This window comes from Oryctolagus cuniculus, chromosome 2 (genome assembly GCF_964237555.1).
Source record: "Oryctolagus cuniculus chromosome 2, mOryCun1.1, whole genome shotgun sequence".
NCBI lineage: Eukaryota > Metazoa > Chordata > Mammalia > Lagomorpha > Leporidae > Oryctolagus > Oryctolagus cuniculus.
Genome location: NC_091433.1, coordinates 68017609 through 68036142, shown reverse-complemented (window position 1 = coordinate 68036142; position 18534 = coordinate 68017609). Strand labels below are relative to the sequence as shown.

The 18534-nt window shown below is 43.6% G+C and overlaps 1 protein-coding gene across 2 annotated transcripts in view; it reads right to left on the bottom strand.

Annotated features, from left to right (window-relative positions):
* Nucleotides 1-8347, bottom strand: part of TLR3 (toll like receptor 3) — a 36338-nt gene extending 27991 nt beyond the window's left edge. The window contains exon 1 of one of the 2 annotated variants that reach the window (XM_008273952.4): nucleotides 8215-8347. The gene's annotated coding sequence lies outside the window, so the exon portion shown is untranslated. Of the gene's footprint in view, nucleotides 1-1213; nucleotides 1444-8214 lie in introns of those variants that run through there. The other variant, XM_017350055.3, reaches the window with a different exon arrangement.
* Nucleotides 8348-18534: the final 10187 nt, after the last annotated feature.

Genomic DNA, 18534 nt, shown 5'->3' with positions numbered 1-18534 from the left:
CTGAGTTAGACAGTAGGGTAAGCCACAAACAAGTGTTAATAAACTCAAGAAGATTGTAAACATACAAAGTGTCTTTCCTAATCACAATAGAAAAGAACTATAAATAAGCAACAGAAGAAAAACTAAAGAATACACAATTATGTGGATAATTAAACAAAATACTTTTAAATGACAGAGGTCAAAGGTGAATCTATAGCTTTAAATAATTATATTAAGGAAGAAGAAATAAACCTCAAATCAACAACCTAGGTTTATACCTTGGGACTGAAAAAAGGAAGAGTAAACTAAACCCCAAGGAATAAGGAAGCAAAAAGGAGGAAACGCTAAAGATTAGAGTGAAGATAAATGAAACAGTGTAAGAAAACAACAGAGAAAATCAGTGAAACCAAAGGTTGTTTTTAAAACATCAACAAAATTGATAGACCCTTAGCTAGAACGACTAAGAAAAGAGATAACTGAAGTTATTAAAACCAGGGAAACAGGGACATTATTTACTGAGTTCATAAAAATGAAAAGGATTATGAGATTATAAACAATCATATGCCGGTAAATTGGACAACCTGGATGAAGTAGTCAAGTTGCCATAAACACACAACCTACCCAGGCTGAATAATGAAGCAATAGAAAATATGAATAGACCTACAACTAATAAGGAAATTAAATCAGTAATAAAGACACTCCAAAAATGAAAAAAAAGAATCCTTAGACCAAAAGTATTCATTGACAAATTCCTCCAAATTATTGAAGAATTAACACCAATCCTTCTCAGGGTTTTCCAAAATATTGAGGAGGAAGAAATACTTCCAAATCACTGGATAAGGCTAGCATCTCTGTAACATCAAAGTCAAACTCATTACAAAAAAAGAAAACTAGGGGTAACATACCTTATGTAAATATATTCAGTAAAAATATTATCAGAACAAATTCAGTAACATATTAAAAGATGACTTCACCATAATCAAGTGGAATTTCTTCTTGGAGTGCAATAAGAGAGCTCAACACGTATCAATCAATGCAATGTACCACACTGACAAGATGAAAGAGAATATCACACAATCATCTGGATTAAAGCAGCAAAAACTTTTGACAATAGTAAATACACATTCATTACTGGAAGCATTCAACTGTTTTATAGGATTTACAGATTCTTTTGATACAGACAACAATACAATGAGTGTCTGGCAGGTGAAAGGCAGAACTATTTGTTACTTACATCTCCAGATGAGAGAAGGCTAGCTGACCTGGCCACATGAGGTTGACAAGGTAACAAGATCCACAAGGTAAGAGCAAACTGGAGCTACAGGGCAGTTTAGGTATGGTAAATTGAGGAGGAGGGGTTAGATAGATTTTGCGAGCTTCATGTGGGTTGGATAATTTGAATAATCCCAGAAACCTTGGGAGCATAGTGACTGTCCCTTCTGGTTTTATACCTGGTCATCAAGTGATTCGGGTGAGTGTACAGTGACCTGAAGTGTGATAGCCCTAGAAGGGAAGTGGTTGAGTTGTAGACTTAATCATCTCCTCAGTAAGAAGAACTGAGTATCCGTTTACCAGGGTCTCAAAATTGAGTCAAGACAGCATTAAAGGGAACCACAAAACACTATTACAATTGACTCTCTGATGCCATATCAGTTTGAGTGCAGAGTTGGAAGGTATTTGAGTGACCTAACAAGTAGAGGAGAATTCCAGAGAGTAGGATGTTAGATGCCCTAAGCAGCATAGAAAACAATTCATGAGAATAAATTAGGTAGAAAATATAAGGAGTGCTTCTGGGCCAGTCCCTATAAGGGACTATTTACATAGTATTAACTAACTTCCCCATTTGTATAATATTAACCAAGAAAATAGACCTGAAATCCTAAGATCTCTAACAGCATCTTAATGGAGTTGTAAAGTATGTTAAAAATATGAGTTATAATTTTTGCCTTTTGTATGAATTTCTATTAATAATAATTTCATAAATTATTGGACTGCAGGGTGACATTTTAATACATGTATGTAATGTGTAGTGATCAGAAGAGGGTAATCAATGATATTACCCTCTTGATATTACCTTATGATTGGAGGATTATAGCTTCTTTCTTCTATTTGTTCATACAATATATACTATGCCACTATGAACTGTAGGCTTTCCACTTCTCTGTGTAACACTGGGAACTTATTCCTTCTATCTGACTCTGGTTTGTTTCCTGTTATGTAAACTCCCTCTATCCTTTACCCCTTCCAGCCTCTACTAATCATCACTCTGTGTTCAGCCTGTTTGTAGCTTCCACTTATGAGGGAGAACATGTGGTATATGCCTTTCTGTGTCTGGCTTATTTAATTTAATATGATGTCCTCCAGTTCCATCCATTTTGCTGCAGATGACAGGATTTCATTTTTTTAAAATCATGGAATAATTCCATTATATATATATATATATATATATATGCACCATATTTTCTTTACCCTTTATCTAAGAATGGACACCTTGGTTGATTCCATATCTTGGCTATTGTGAACAGTGTTGCAATAAACATGATAGAGCAGCTACGTCTTTGATACAATGAGCTCATGTCTTTTGGATATAAACCCAGTGGTGGGATTCCTGGATCATGTGATAGTTCTATGTCTAGTTTTTAAAGAAATATCCATACTGTTTTCCATAGTGGCTCTACTAACATTCCCACCAAGAGTGCATGAGTTACCTTTTCTCCACATTTTCACTTCCTGTCTTTTCAATAATAGCTGTTCTAACAGGGGTGAGGCAATAGTTCATTGTGATTTTCATTTGTATTTCCCTGATGGATGGTAATATTGAGCATTTTCTTTTCTTTTCTTTTCTTTTTTTTTTTTTTTTTTTTACAGGCAGAGTGGACAGTAAGAGAGAGAGAGACAGAGAGAAAGGTCTTCCTTTGCCGTTGGTTCACCCTCCAATGGCCGCTGCGGCTGGCCCGGCATACCGCGCTGATCTGAAGGCAGGAGCCAGGTGCTTATCCTGGTCTCCCATGGGATGCAGGGCCCAAGCACTTGGGCCATCCTCTACTGCCTTCCCAGGCCACAGCAGAGAGCTGGCCTGGAAGAGGGGCAACTGGGACAGAATCCGGTGCCCTGACCAGGACTAGAACCTGGTGTGTCAGCGCCGCTAGGTGGAGGATTAGCCTATTGAACCGCGGCACCAGCCAATATTGAGCATTTTATCATATATTTGTTGGCCATCTGTATTTCTTCTTTTGAGAATGGTCTATTCAGGTCCTTTGCTGATTTCTTCTCTGGATTGGTTTTGTTGTTGATGAGTTTTTGAGTCCTGATATACTCTGGATATCAATCCTTGGTTGGATAAGTAGCTTGCAAATATTTTCTCTCTTCGTTTTTAAAGATTTTTTTTTATTTATTTGAAAGCAGAGTTATGGAGAGAGAGAGAAATTGGAGGGGGGGAATCTTTCATCTGCTGCAAAGGCTAGGGCTGGGACAGGCTGAAGCCAGGAGCCAGGAGTTGGGTCTCCCATGTGGTGCAGGGATCCAAGCACCTCAGCCATCTTCCGCTGCTTTTCCAGGTGCATTAGCACGGAGCTGGATAGGAAGTGGGGCAGCCGGACTCAAACCAGCATCCACATGGGAATGCTGCTGATGCAGTTGGGGGCTTTCAGCCCCTCTTCCATTTTAAAAATCATACTGGGAGGTTGATTCTTATCAAATACTTTTTCAGCATCTATTAAGATGATCATATGGTTTTGTTCTTTATTCTGTTGATTTGATTTATTATTCTTATAATCAAATTCAAGAGGAGATGACAATTATCAAAGGCAGGAAAACAGTAGCCAAGATTTAGATAATTATTGGATTTTGTAATTCCACCATCCTTGAAAACTAACTGCTTACTACATAATAAAGAAGATATATACACAATATGAAAGAATCAAGTAAAAATATATAATTCTCATCTTGGATTGGAAACATTAGTGTAAATTCTGTCTAGGAACATAAATAATGAAAATTCTTAGTATCAGACTGTACATTTTTAGGGTTTATTTTATTTATTTGAAAGGCAGAGTTACACAGAGAGGGGGTGGGAGGAGAGACACAGAGAGAGATCTTTCATCAGCTGGTTCACTTCCCAAATAGCCACAGTGGCTGGGGCTGGGCCAGATTACAGCCAGAAGCCAGGAGCTTCATCACAGACTCTCACATGGGTGCAAGGGGACAAGTGCTTGGGCCATCTTCCACTGCTTTCTCAGGCTATTAACTGGGAGCTGGATTGGAAGTGAAGCAGCCAGGACTTGAACCCATGCCCATATGCGATGCAGGTGTTGCAGGTTGTGGCTTAACCTGCTATGCCCCAATGCCAGTGCCCAGATTGTGGTTTTGACTTACAATTTTCCATTAAAAGAAATCAAACTTTTAAGAGAAATTGATTGGCCGGCGCCGTGGCTCACTAGGCTAATCCTCCACCTTGCGGCGCCGGCACACAGGGTTCTAGTCCCGGTCAGGGCGCCGGATTCTGTCCCAGTTGCCCCTCTTCCAGGCCAGCTCTCTGCTGTGGCCAGGGAGTGCAGTGGAGGATGGCCCAAGTGCTTGGGCCCTGCACCCCATGGGAGACCAGGAGAAGTACCTGGCTTCTGCCATCTGATCAGCGCAGTGCACCGGCCGCAGCGTGCCAGCCGCAGCGGCCATTGGAGGGTGAACCAACGGCAAAGGAAGACCTTTCTCTCTGTCTCTCTCTCTCACTGTCCACTCTGCCTGTCAAAAAAATAAAAATAAAAATAAAAAGAGAGAAATTGATCATCCCCAGGCTAGGGCAGGAAATGTAGAAAATGAACCAAGACATCTTATTCTTACCATATCTTACAGCAAAGAGACTGCCAACACCTGCTAGGATCTTGAAATATATATGGAAACACTTTCATATCATTACTTTTTAGTCACTGTGTTTTTTCTGAAAAAGTTAAACCACTGCTTGCCACACTGACATCCCTTATCGAAGTGCTGGTTTGAGCCCTGGCTGCTCTGCTTCTGATCTAGCTTCCAGCTGATGCACCTGGGAAGGCAGCCAATGATGAGTCAAGCACTTGGGTCCCTGCCACCCATGTGGGAGATCCAGATGGAGTTCTTGGCTCGTGGTTTAGGCCTGGCCCAACGTTGGCTTTTGTAACCATTTAGGGAATGAATCAATGGATGGAAGATCTCCCTCTCTGTCACTCTGCCTTCTAAATAAACAACAACAAGCATTTTTAAAAACCTGCTTGATTTATAGTTACGTGTAGCTAAGTGAATGAATTCTGGAGAAGTGTATCAGTTTCCAACAGGCATAAAAAGAAGTAGTTTGATATGTGCATGAGTATGCTCACCCATACCTCCTGGGTTTTCAATTCTCTTTACTCCTCTCCCAGCCAGTTCAGACCAATTGGCAGTTTTTGAGTTGCAATGGGCCCCTTTCCTCAAATCCTTATTCTGAAAGCTATAGACAAGTTCTCTTTCACCTTACTCCATATGGGGAAGTACATTCAAAAGTGAAGTTGTATTTTCACAAGGTTTCCAATAGCCCACTGTGCATGTACATTACTGATTATGGGCTACATTGTTCATTCCATATGTGATTTCTTATACGATTATATAAATATTTTTTTTAAAAAAGAAGTCCGCTTCAGATGACCAAGTGTTTGCCTCATGTAACACCATTGGGCCAACAAGCTCACCCCTGGAAAGGCGGCCATTGTATTATATCTCTGGCTATACCTTTACCTCCTGGTTACACAAACTTCTATCCAGGCAGATTCCTGGATATTATCCCTTGTACAATTATCCCCTGTAAAAATTCTGGGAATAGTAAAGAGATAAACCTCTGTTTCCAAGCTGACTTGAATTTACTGAGGTCTTTATCCTTAAAGTAAGGGAGAAAGTCAGCTTGTAAAGTTTGAGAAGAGGCAGATGTGAATTTTATCATTTCCATCTTGAGTTCTGGTATCAAGCTTAACTGAGCAACAAACAAATGTTAGACCTGAGTCAATAAAACACACATGAGTCCTTAATCAAATTATTACCTATTAGCCAAGGAACCAGCTGGCTTGACAATCTTCTCTTCTGTGCTGGAGGACTGCAAATCTTCTGTTGCCTAATTAAATCACTGAGTCAACATTTCTGCAGAAGAGACTGTCTTTGTGGGTTCTAACATGATCGATGAGCTGGTTGGTAATGTATGGCTCATTGCATGAGCCTCTCAGATGGAGAGATCTGCATCTTGGCATTTGGAAATGCCATTTGGAAATGCCGTATGACATTAAATTTCTATTCCTTTGCTTCATGTTTGGGAGTGTTACAAGTCTTACTTATTTCAGCTGTGCTGTGCTTTTTTCAACACTGAATGGTTATTTCTGGATATACTTGTAATACTATTTTAGTGAAAGTGATAGGGAACAGAAAAAGAGTCACAAAAGTAAAAACTGGGCTTAACTTTTAGGTTTATGTTTGGTCATGAATTTAAAGCATTTTTGTTAGAAAAAAGCATTACAGTATAGCAGTGGAAAGCACAGTTTTGTCATCAGAAAGATTGGGGTTCACATAATAGTTATGCTATTTAATGATTATGTGTAACCTTGGGCAAGGTCACTAAGCTCTGTAAGCCTCAGTTTCTATATCTGAAAAATGGTCATTGTGATATCTATTTTAAAAAACTATTGTGGGGGCCAACGCTATGGCGTAGCAGGAAACGCCACCACCAGCAGTGCTGGCATCTCATATGGGTGCCAGTTTGTATCCTGGTTGCTCCACTTCTTATCCAGCTCTTTGCTATGGCCTGGGAAAACAGAAGATGGCCTGCACCTGCATGGGAGACCCAGAGGAAGCTCCTGGATCCTGGCTTTGGTTCAGATCAGCTCCAGCTGTTGTGGCCAGTTGGGGAGTGAACCACTGGATGGAAGACCTCCCTCTCTGCCTCTGCCTATATGTAACTCTGCCTTTCAAATAAATAAATCTTTAAAAAAAACTGTTGTGAGGACTAAATATAATAATGTACATATACTTTTAAAAGTTATTTATTTATTTATTTGAGAGGTAGAGTTACAGAGAGAGGGAGAGACAGAGACAGAAAGAGAGATATCTTCCATCTGTTGGTTCACTCTACAAATTGCCACAATGACTGGAGCTGGATTGATTTGAAGCCAGGAGCCAGGCGCTTCTTCCTGGTCTCCCACGTGGATGCATGGGCCCAAGGACTTGGGCCATCTTCTACCGCTTTCCTAGGCCATCGCAGAGAGCTGGATCAGAAGAGGAGCAGCTGGGATATGAACTGGCACTCATATGGGATTCTGGTATCATAGGTGGAAGCTTAGCCCACTATGCCACAACACCGGCCCACGTATACTTCTGACATATAGTAAATGTCAATTAATTATCATCATTACTATTAGTTACCTCCAGTGATAATTTTACTTTCCTGGCCGGCGCTGCGGCTCAATAGGTTAATCCTCTGCCTGTGATGCCAGCATCCTGGGTTCTATTCCCAGTAGGGGTGCCGGATTCTGTCCTGGTCGCTCCTCTTACAGTCCAGCTCTCTGCTGTGGCCTGAGAGTGCAGTGGAGGATGGCCCAGGTCCTTGGGCCCTGAACCCGCATGGGAGACCAGGAGGAGGCACCTGGCTCCTTGCTTCAGATCAGCGCAGTGCACCAGCCACAGCGCGCCAGCCACGGTGGCCACTTGGGGGGTGAACCAACGGAAAAGGAAGACCTGTCTCTCTGTCTCTCTCTTTCACTGTCCATTCTGCCTGTCAAAAAAATTAAAAAAAGAAAAAAAAATTTTACTTTCCTGTATAATAGTTTATTAGTATGCCAACTATAATCAAATCACCTTTTGACAGAGTAGTTCACTTAACGTATTCATTCATTCTCACCAGATATGCTTGCAGAGGTGTGAAACTTCCTTCTCCTCTTCCCTCCTTTCCTTTCTCTCCTTTTTCCCCCTCTCCTCTTTCCTTCATTTCTCCTTTCTTTCATTCCCTTTTTCTTTCCTTCCCTCCTACCTTCCTTGCAGCTAGAATTGCACATACACTTCTATATTTTAGGGTGCAATCGTCAAATAATCTGACATTAAGTCTACCCTGCTGAGGTTCTATTCTTGGCTAACTTCATGCTCTTTGTACTGGGAGATAGAGTTGTATCCTATAGCTGAACTTCCAAGTCATAATTGGATCATAATTGCCACTGTGCCCCGGATTTAGCAGTCTCCTTGAAAACCACATACCATATTCATTTGGTGCCAGGAATGCATAATCTTCTGTCTGGAACTCTTCTCACGTTATGCAACAGGAGAGCCTAATGGTCCCGCGTTCCACATTCTGTTTCCACTTAGGTAATCCACAGTGCCTCTGGGTTATGAGAGCTCAAGCAGCCTGTCATTCCAAGACGCAACGCTAGATGGGGCAACAAGATAAATTTTTTTAAAAAATTCAGGTCCCGAAATCTAAGTACTGACAAAGTAAAATTCCGTTTCGTAACTAGGTGACTAAGTTAATCAGCGATGAAAACAATTAGACCCTCGAAGCTTGCCTCTACGGCTTCGGCTTCCCATACTGCTCCTGTGTCCTCCCCTTTTCCTCGTTCCGTCCTGCAGCGGCCTTGAGATTTGAGCTCTCTTGCAGGGGTTAAAAATGGCAGCTGGTTTTCCTGCTGGTTGAACAGATCTACAGGGCGCATTTTTCCTTTGTCTATGGAAACACAGCGGAGTGACGTCAGTGTGTTACACCTGAACGTTAAGCTGTTTGTCTTCTAGGCTCTGGAAGGGTGCTGGCTCCGACTTCTGGGAGCCTGTGCCCTGAGAGTCCTCCCAGCCCCTCACTGAGACAAGCCCCATGGTGTGCCTGCATGTTCCTGGTGCAGGCCTAGCTCCATCTGCTGGTTCTCAGCCTTTCCTGCCAAGTCTCCTCTGTTTTTTAACCTCATCTCTCTTACCTACATATGCCTGGAAGAGCACAGCTTTTTATCGACAATATCATGTGTGCAATAAACAAATCAAATCAGACTATCTCTAGAGTCATTTTCCCAATCTGAAGAGTTTGTAATTCATGATGGGAAGCAGTTTATTCTTTTCTTCCCTTCTGTTTCTTGGATTTCTTGTCCCACACAATTTTTCCCAAAATTTTGTTCTGAATAATCATTTGTTCAATGAATGACTTGATAAGTGAAGCCGTGACTAGCTTCCATGACCTTACTCACCATCCATCCATTCTCAGTATTTCCTTTCCTGTGTTCTCCCCATTCCCACCCCTGCCCTATTTATTTATTCTTATTATTTAATTGTCCTTTGCTAGTAATTGAATTTGGGGCCCTTGTTCAAATTCCTCCCTTACAAGTTAATTCGTTCATGTCATCTTTTCTGCTGCTCTCTGGATGCTTGCTGCTGTGTGATTTTAACTGCCGGTGTTTTGTATTTTGTTCTCCACATTTATCTCTGGCTTGCATATGCTGTATTTCTGGGTTTATTGAAGTGACAGATTTGGATTCAACTCAGCTCACAAATGAAATTTGCATGTGAGCACTAAGATTTTAAAAATAAAACTAAACTGGAAACATGAGTACTTAGGAAGTATCAAGCAAACATAAGAAACAGATCAGCTTTAATTCTGTGGCCTATAGTCCATGGGTCAAGTGTCTTAGACGCATGTAAAAATACAGAGTTGAGAACGCTGTTCAACTCTGCCTTGTCAATCCCTCTTTTATAAATGCATAACTGATTATCTCTACCTGTCTCCCATTTTCTCTATATTAAATGTCATTAGCAAAGTTTCTCCTAACGTGTGCCAGACCTATTAAAATAGCTATTGGATATGTAGAAAAGCAGGTCTACTCTTTATATTGAAAATAAGAATGGTTGGCTGAGATCTTGATAGGCAATTAAGAGTTATTTATCAGAGAGTTTCTGACAGCAAAAATAAAAGGGATTTTTCCACCTCATAAAGCATTTAATAGCAACTTAATTTTAATAATATAAATGGACAGATGTTTAGGTAGGAAAAATAGCTAGAAATATTTTTCCAAAAATGTCTTCAAAAATTCATAAAATAGGGTAGGTATTGTAAGGCAGTGGTTAACTCACTGCTCACGATGCCTGCATCTCCTACTGGAGTACCAGTTCAAGTCCTGGCTCCTCTGCTTCTGATCCAGTTTCCTGCTCATGAGCGTCCTGGGAAGCAGCAGATGATGGCCCAAGTGCTTGGGCCCCTGCAACCCACAAGAGAAAAAGGCTCCAGGTTCTTGGCTTTGGCCTAGTCAAGTGCTGAGTGCTATGGGCATTTGGGATGGGAACCAGCAGATGGAAGATTCTCTCTCTCTCTCTCTGCCACCCTACCTTTCAAATACATAAATCAACATTCTTAAAAATTGTTAGAAATGTCTCCCTACCTGTAAGGGTGGGGAGTGAGGTGAGTGTGCCACTAAGGCCAAGCAAAGAGACTGGGAGTCCATAGTGTATCCACAATTATCTATCTGTACACTGAAGGATAATAACTTTTGCATTCACGCAGCAATATTAATATAAACATGCTTTTTTATTAAGAAAATAAAATTTATTTGAGAAGACTGACAGGTGTTTTATCTTCTTTGCCTGTCCAAGTGAAGACAGTTTCACCTGCTTTCTTCTCCATGGGTTAATATGCTTTCCCAAGTGCAGGAGCTGTTGTTTTAGACTGTTGGCCCAGTTTCCTTCACAGTATGTCAATATCCTTTTGAGTGCCCTGTTCTTCCTTAGATACTATGTAGCCTTTATTAACAGTCTTCAAGTTACAACAAAGAAGTCAGTTCCAAATTGAATAGGGATTCTTCTACTGGTTAACATAAGCCTGGGGCTCTCAAGAGAGAACCCAGAAGCAGACACAGTGCTTTTCGCAAGCAAGTCATTTCAGATTGTGGCTGAACGTAGCTCAACAAGGTGGACTGACCTGGACTTGACTGACGTCACAACATAAAAAGTTCTGTTAGTCTGTGGAGCTTATAGGTGAGGGAGATACTGATTTGCCAATATCCTTTGCCTTTTCTTTTTAAAAAGTTTCCTACCACAGTGTCTTACAGCAATGGCAAGAAGAACAAACAGAAAGGTTCATTTTGAGAAGGGACTTGGTCATCAACGTGTCGTTTCCCAATCTGCCTTTGTCGCCCTCAGAACAGATTCATCAATAAAACAGGCAGTCGCTGCTGTGAAAATAAAAGAAAAAATCTTGGTGAACACATTCTGGAAAGAGCTTTTCAAAGCAGAATTGGAAGACCACATGAAGAAACAAATTAATGCTTAAGTGACTCTGTCACCTACCCAAAGTGAAGTCACTTCCTGATGAGTGGAAATCAAAACCTCCACCAGAAGTTAGTTATCACACAAAGTAAATTTTCTTTGTAGTAAATAAGGAGACCATGGAGAACCATTGCCAGAGCCCTGACACCTCAAGCAAGAGAAAGCAGGTGTCTCATTTTGGGTGAGGAATGAATACTTAGAAGGGGCACTTTTGTTGTTACATGCAGAGGTGGACAGAAGCTCATTCGAGCCATAGGTCGGGAACACACTCCACATCCATGGCGTGTTACAGAAAAGAGGCTGGCACGCCTTCTGGGAGGTGATCTTTGCATGGAAATTAAGGCATGGGTGACCTCTGGACACTTCTTGGCCCATCTGCACAGGTGTTGCACTTGCAGCAGGCTTTGAGCCAGTTTAGGGGGATGGTATTACATCTCTCTCTGGAATGTGACTGAAGATCACTTTGGAAAAACCTCAGGTGCTTTGGAAGCATTGGGCCTTTGAAGGAGAAATGGATCAAGATGAAGACTTCAGAGCTGCGTGGAGCATTAGCCGGTGAAAAGTCTAACACCTGGTTTAAGAAACCTATTAGAGAGCTGCCTTGGATTAGGTTCCAGCTGGTTAGAATTCTTGTCAATGACATTGTTATTGTCAGTTGCTCTTCTCCTTGTCTGTATTTCCTGTAAAGTCCTGACACGTTGTATAACTCATGGTTTAACCACTTTGCTGCTAAGAGAGTGATCACACAATGAGCCAAGACTGTTAATCAATCTTAGTGAGTATCCTCCAATAGAGAATATCCAGATGTTGCCTAAGCTCTCCTAACACCAAGAACCAGATCTATCACACACAATGCAAAGACTGGGCATTGATGACTCTCTTCAAAAAGATCATGATCACAAGGGGGGAAATGTGCAAATAAAAGGAAAGAGTTATTATGAAAGAACATTGAGGGAATTTTCCAAATGGATCAGGAGACCACTAGGGAATCACAAAGTATGCATGACTCCAGCTGCTGCCTGGAATGTGAACTTTAGACACTTTTCCCCTTGACTGCAGTCATCTGGAACAGATGATCAATCACACTGAATTCAGAGATTCAAGATGTATGGCAAGAGGCAATCAAACTCCTAGGGACAGTTTAACTAAATATATGCATGCTTTTCTTTGGCCCATTACACAGTCTCTATCATGTAGCCTCTGCTCTTAGCTTCAATGGAAGTTCGCCCACAAAAGAATGTTTAATGTTTAATAATAAAACAAAACCATGCATTAAGCTCCCACCTTCCCTGCTTCTTTGCAACATTGGTTCAGAGCCATCTGAATCTGTGTCTCCTGAATTGCAAGTCCCAAGATTGTGAATGAAATTGCCTTTTTTTTCTATTCTTAGTTTCTGAGTTTGAACTGATCAACACTAAGTTTTGTTTGTTTGTTTGTTTGACAGGCAGAGTTAGACAGTGAGAGAGAGAGAGACAGAGAGAAAGGTCTTCCTTTTTCCGTTGGTTCATCCCACAAGTGGCCACTACGCCGATCCGAAGCCCGGAGCCAGGCACTTCCTCCTGGTCTCCCATGCGGGTGCAGGGCCCAAGGACCTGGGCAATCCTCCACTGCACTCCCAGGCCACAGCAGAGAGCTGGCCTGGAAGAGGAGCAACTGGGACAGAATCCGGTGCCCTGACTGGGACTAGAACCCGGGGTGCCTGCACCACAGGCAGAGGATTAGCCAAGTGAGCCGCGGTGCCAGCCCCAACACTGTTTAACTCTATGACTGGGTAGTGAAATCACTCACACACGAGTCAGATGTGTAAATAAAAGGTAGCCCCTCAATTTCCCTACCATTGACACATCTTGCTCCTGCAAGTCAACCTGCTGGTGTTGGGGTGTGGGGCGCAAATGTGAATCAAGATCTAGCTCATCTCAACTTCTGTTCATTTTAAATCTTTTATTCAGTGCCTGGAGTCATGCCCCAATTCTGCTCCTGACAATAGCTGCCTGCTAATGTGCACGCTAGGAGGCAGAAGGTGATGGCTCAAGTAGTCGGGTTCCTGTCACACATGTGGGAGGGATCAGGATTGAGTTCCCAGCTCCTGGCCTCAGCCTGGCCCAGCCCTACCTTTTATCAGCATTTGGGGAGTGAACCAGTGGATGGGAGATCTCTTTCTGTCTGTTTCTTTGTCTCAGTCTCTACTGCTCTCTCTGACTTCGGAATAAATAAAACAAATTTTAATAAAATAAAATTAGATCTTTCCTTTAGTAAATGCTCACTTCCTTTAATGCTCAGTTTCCCAGCTCACAGCCTCCCCACACCAAGGGAACGGACACAGCAGTTCTGTTACTCGCCCACCCTTTCCACCTCCTCCTGATGTACAACAGCTTGCATCTCCTGACCACACCCTCAAGGGACAAAGGGTCACTCCTCCCTGCTCTCATGGCAAAAACGGTGCCTTCTCAGACATCTAGGCCAGGCGCTTTATATGCATGAGACGTCCATGACACTCGCTTCTCTTTCTTCCTGTCTTTCTCTCTTGCTTTTGCTCGTCCTTTCTCATTCTCTTCCTCTCTCCAAAGTTTAGCCTTTGGTCGTCCTGTCTTGGTCTTGCTATAGACAGTAAGAGAAATCAAATTTGATGGTCAAAGCATATAGCTACAAGCAAGAAGCCCCATTTCCCTAGCGAGGGAGGGGAGACTTTCCTTCTAACCTCTGAATATTCAGGACGATAGTCCCTGAAACAAACTGTCAGGAGGTAGGTCCCCAGGAGTAAAGGTGGCACAGGGGTGTCCCTGGAATGAAAAGTGGAAGCTTGCGTATCTTCTTCAGAGGGGACAGAAGAAGGAGACACAGGAAGCTTAGGGGGGAATAAGTGATCTGGGGGAAAGATAATGTGCCCTCCCAAGCATAGGTGACAGCCTGTGACCAAACCAGTCTGGGTGTCCTCTCTTGTGATGAGTTCAACCTTCCCCAGTGATCAGAGTCCTGGGGAGGGGATTCCTGAGAAGTGAGTTGCTTTTGGAGGACCTGTCTTTAGGCAGGTAAGAGAAGTGCTGGGAAAGATCGCCTTTTATTTGCCCCTCCTCAGCTGCCCTCACTTTAAGTATCAGAACACTAGTGTGCCATATTTGGGGTCCTGAACTGCATTGCCCATGAAGCACGGAAACCCACGACTTCCATGACTGGGGTGCTCAGGCACCAAGACCAATAGGAAATGGAAACATGTCAGAAAATGCATTTCAAAAACCAGCGTGCTCGCAAGGAGCTATCCCCAGGGTAAAGGGAGATGAGTGTAAGGGACTTTCTTTTCATGACCCTCCCCTTCCTTCATGAATATCCTCGAAGTTCATATAGGTCAAAAGGTCATTAACTGGATAAAATTACACAATGGAGTGAGGGAAGGTCATAAGGGAGAATTCTCATTAAACAGAGAAAACCAAAGCAGAACGTTGATAGCTACCAAGACACTGAGAACAATTTTATCATTTGTTTGTTGTTCATAACTGCTTGCCCTTGAAACCTGGCAAGCTGACAAGTTAATCACTTGGAAGGAACAGGTCTCCATGCCAAGCCCAGGTGTCCCAGTGGCAACGAGATTTGCAGCTCTCCCTGGGTAGTCAGAGGAGGGCAAACAGGCCTCCTTTTGGTTCCACCTGAACAGTCGGAGATGGGCGCTGGGACTTGGCTGCTGCTCTGGCACCCGGAGCTGCCTGTTTGTGCTCAGCTCCACTTCAGTCCCTGCATGGTAGAGGAAACGGGAAGTGGTGAGCAATGCCATCAGAATGCACAGACAATGCACGGAATTCTTCTCATGCTAAACTCAAGAAAAATCCCTCAGCTCTCAGAATGTTCCTTGCTAATCTCCCTTTCTGGCTGTTCTTCAGCTACTTGGAATCCTTTCTCAGGCTTCTAGCCTCCTTTTAGCTGTAGAAAGAGAATGAAAGAAATGCACCCTAAGACCTTGGATTTTTTCCCTTCCTCTCTGTTGCCAATGAATCAGTCTGAAAGCGAGCTGGCGCAGGGTCCAGGGATTTGCGTCAGAGACTTGAGAGAGCTTAGCAAAGCGGTTGCTGCAGGCGGTCGGGCACTTCCAAACATGGCTCTAGCTGATGGCCTGCACTTCTAGGGTAGTGATCTGCTGTTCACACGTGTCTCCTACCTGCACATAGACTGGGAATGTTTTATGTATTTTCTTCTTTCTTTCTTTGCTTCGTTTTTGTTGGGTGGGCAGGGGTGGTGGCTTTCATATACATCTTAATAGTTCCATGATCAAAATCACTGCTTTTCAAGCAAATTAACTAGAGCACACAGCACTTCAGTTCCCTTCTTGTACTTTCCTCCTAGGCATCTCATGGAGTGGAACACAAACACTGTGTCTGCTTCTCTAAGGAGTTTTCCATGGGAAGGGCAATTATTTTTGTTTTTATTGGTATCCCTCTCTCAAGGAGTCTGTTCATTTATTCAATAATGTTTACTGAGTGTCAACTATGTAGAGGGTACTCCAAAGAATTCCACAAACAAAGCCCAGAGAACAAGGCAGGAAAGGGACATAGACATGAATGTAGTAGGGGAGACATTAAACATATAAACATTTTAAGACCATCACATGTATTTTATTTTGTCCCATGTGCTCTGGCACCATGAAGAAAACAGACAGAGTATCTCATGTATTTTGAGGCTGGCTTTTCTTTTTAAAATTATTTAGTTTTGGGGCGGGGAGGGAGAGAGACATAGTATCTCCCTTCCACCGGCTCACTCACCAAATGCCCTGGGCAAATCTTGGGACCAGGAATTCAGTTCAGGTCTGGCACATGGGTAGCAGGGACCCAACAACCTGAGCTGTCACCTGCTGCCTCCCAGGATACACATTAGCAGGAAGCAGATCAGAAGCAGAGCCCGAACTCAAACCCGGGCACTCCAAAATGTGATGCAGGCAGCTGAAGCAGAGTCTTTTTTTTTTTTTTTTTTTTTGACAGGCAGAGTGGACAGTGAGAGAGAGAGACAGAGAGAAAGGTCTTCCTTTGCCGTTGGTTCACCCTCCAATGGCCGCCACGGCCGGCGCACTATAGCCGGTGCACCGCGCTGATCTGATGGCAGGAGCCAGGTGCTTCTCCTGGTCTCCCATGGGGTGCAGGGCCCAAGCACTTGGGCCATCCTCCACTGTACTCCCTGGCCACAGCAGAGAGCTGGCCTGGAAGAGGGGCAACCGGGACAGAATCCGACGCCCCGACCGGGACTAGAACCCGGTGTGCTGGCGCTGCAAGGCGGAGGATTAGCCTAGTGAGCCGCGGCACCGGCTGAAGCAGAGTCTTAACTGCTGGACCAAACGCCCACCCTAGGGCTGGCTTTTCAACTCCTCTCCCAACCCATTTACGGAATCACTCTCAGCACTACAGTTAGGATGTCTGCTTGAACTGTAGGAGCAGAAAAGCAAAACAAAAAAAACAAGCTTGCAACTCCTCGTCTGAGACTTCCTGCAGGGAAGTTTGGAGGGCTACCCTCTGTGTGGAGAGGCATGGGTGTGTGTGGGGAACCATGTTACATGAGCAGGCCTGGTCCGGCCAGCTCAGCCACAGCTCTTCTCCTGTTTTCTGGTATTGCAGGTGTTGCGAGGCAGCTGGTAGCCAAGGACCTATCTGTGTGTGTCTTTTCTCTCAGCTCCTGCTTTTCCTGGCTGCGAAGCATCCCAGAGCCTTGGACAGGAGGGCATCTCCTGCCTCTCTCAATGCTCACAGCCCTTGGTTTCATACCCAGGGCAGGATCTAGCACCTGACTATTTCCCAGCCTCTCCCCCAAGGGTAAGCGACTTTGGCTTCTGCTCCTCTCTAGGAACATGGCTTACGCCAAGACTGTCAACTGGAGGGTTTTCTGCCTAGTCCCAGTCTTTCCAGGTGCACGCAGTAGAAAACTGGAGCGTGGCTAGTGGGTGAATACAAATTCTCCTTCTGCCTGAGGCCCCCAGGCATCTAAGCTATCTCAGTGGTTTGCGCTTGGTCTTCAAGAATCTGTTGATGTATCTGGCTGTTTTCTTCCAGCCTGACTTAGGGCAGCTGCATCCCCCTCCCAGACTCTGCCCAAGGTCATACATTCTGTACTGCCCTTTTTTTTAAAGATTTATTTATTTATTTGAAAGGCAGAGTTACAGAGAGGAAGAGGGAGAGAAAGGAGGGGGGGTCTTTCATCACTCCCCAGAAGGCCACAATGGCTGGAGCTTGTGCCAATCCAAAGCCAGGAGCCAGGAGCTTCTTCTCAGTCCCCCACATAGACACAGGGGCCCAAGGACTTGGGCATCTTCTACTGCTTTCCCAGGCCATAGCAGAGAGCCGGATTGGAAGTGGAGCAGCCAGGACTCGAACTGGTGCCCATGTGGGATGCCGGCACTGTAGGCAGTGGCTTTAACTGCTATGCCACAGTGCCAGCCCCTGTGCTGTCCATTTCTGAAGGGACCTGCCAGTGCTCAGAACTGAGCTTACTCCATTGCCTTGCAACTTCAGCTTGCTGATATACTTAAGAAAATTTGTAATTCTAATCTTGTAGATTAACTGGATTTTCCTCCTTGCTGAGGTGGGAGTGATCTCTTCTGGAAGCTGTCTACGTCTCAAGTGGAGGCAGACTTCTCTGTTTTGCTTGGAGATCTGACACAGGTGGTCTGGAGTCTGGTCTCCTCACTGGTGAGTGATGGAAGCCTCTGTGCTGCTAAAGCTTCAGAAGTGAAGTATTTGTCAACTCACCATGTATCTGTGAGGTGTCTACTACTGGTTGAGCATCTCGTATCTGAAATGCTTAAGATCGGAAATATTTCCAATTTGGAATATTTGCATATACATAATGAGATATCTTGGGGGCTGGGATGCAAGTCTATATCCAAAGTTCATTTGTATTTCATATGTGCCTATACCCAGGGTCTGAAGATTACTTTATATGATATTTTGAGTGAATCTTTGTTTTAGCCATGACCCAGCACATGAGGCTAGGTGTGGAATTTTCCATTTGTGGTGTCAGCACTTTCAGATTTTAGAGCACTTCCGAGTCCAGATCTTTGAACCAGGGATGCTCAACGTATATTCACACATCACTGTATCAAGAACTGAGGAGAACAAGGTGAGCAGGGCACAATTCTTGTTCTACAGTTGCTCACAGACTGCACGGAGTGAATGGGCAAAAACAAATGTAATAAAGCAGTGAGGTGAATGTCATAGTAGGAGTGGGAAGGAAACACTGGGAACATGGGCCTAAAGAATAGGACACGGGGGCACTGAGGAAGTATTTTTAAAAATTATTTATTTGTTTACT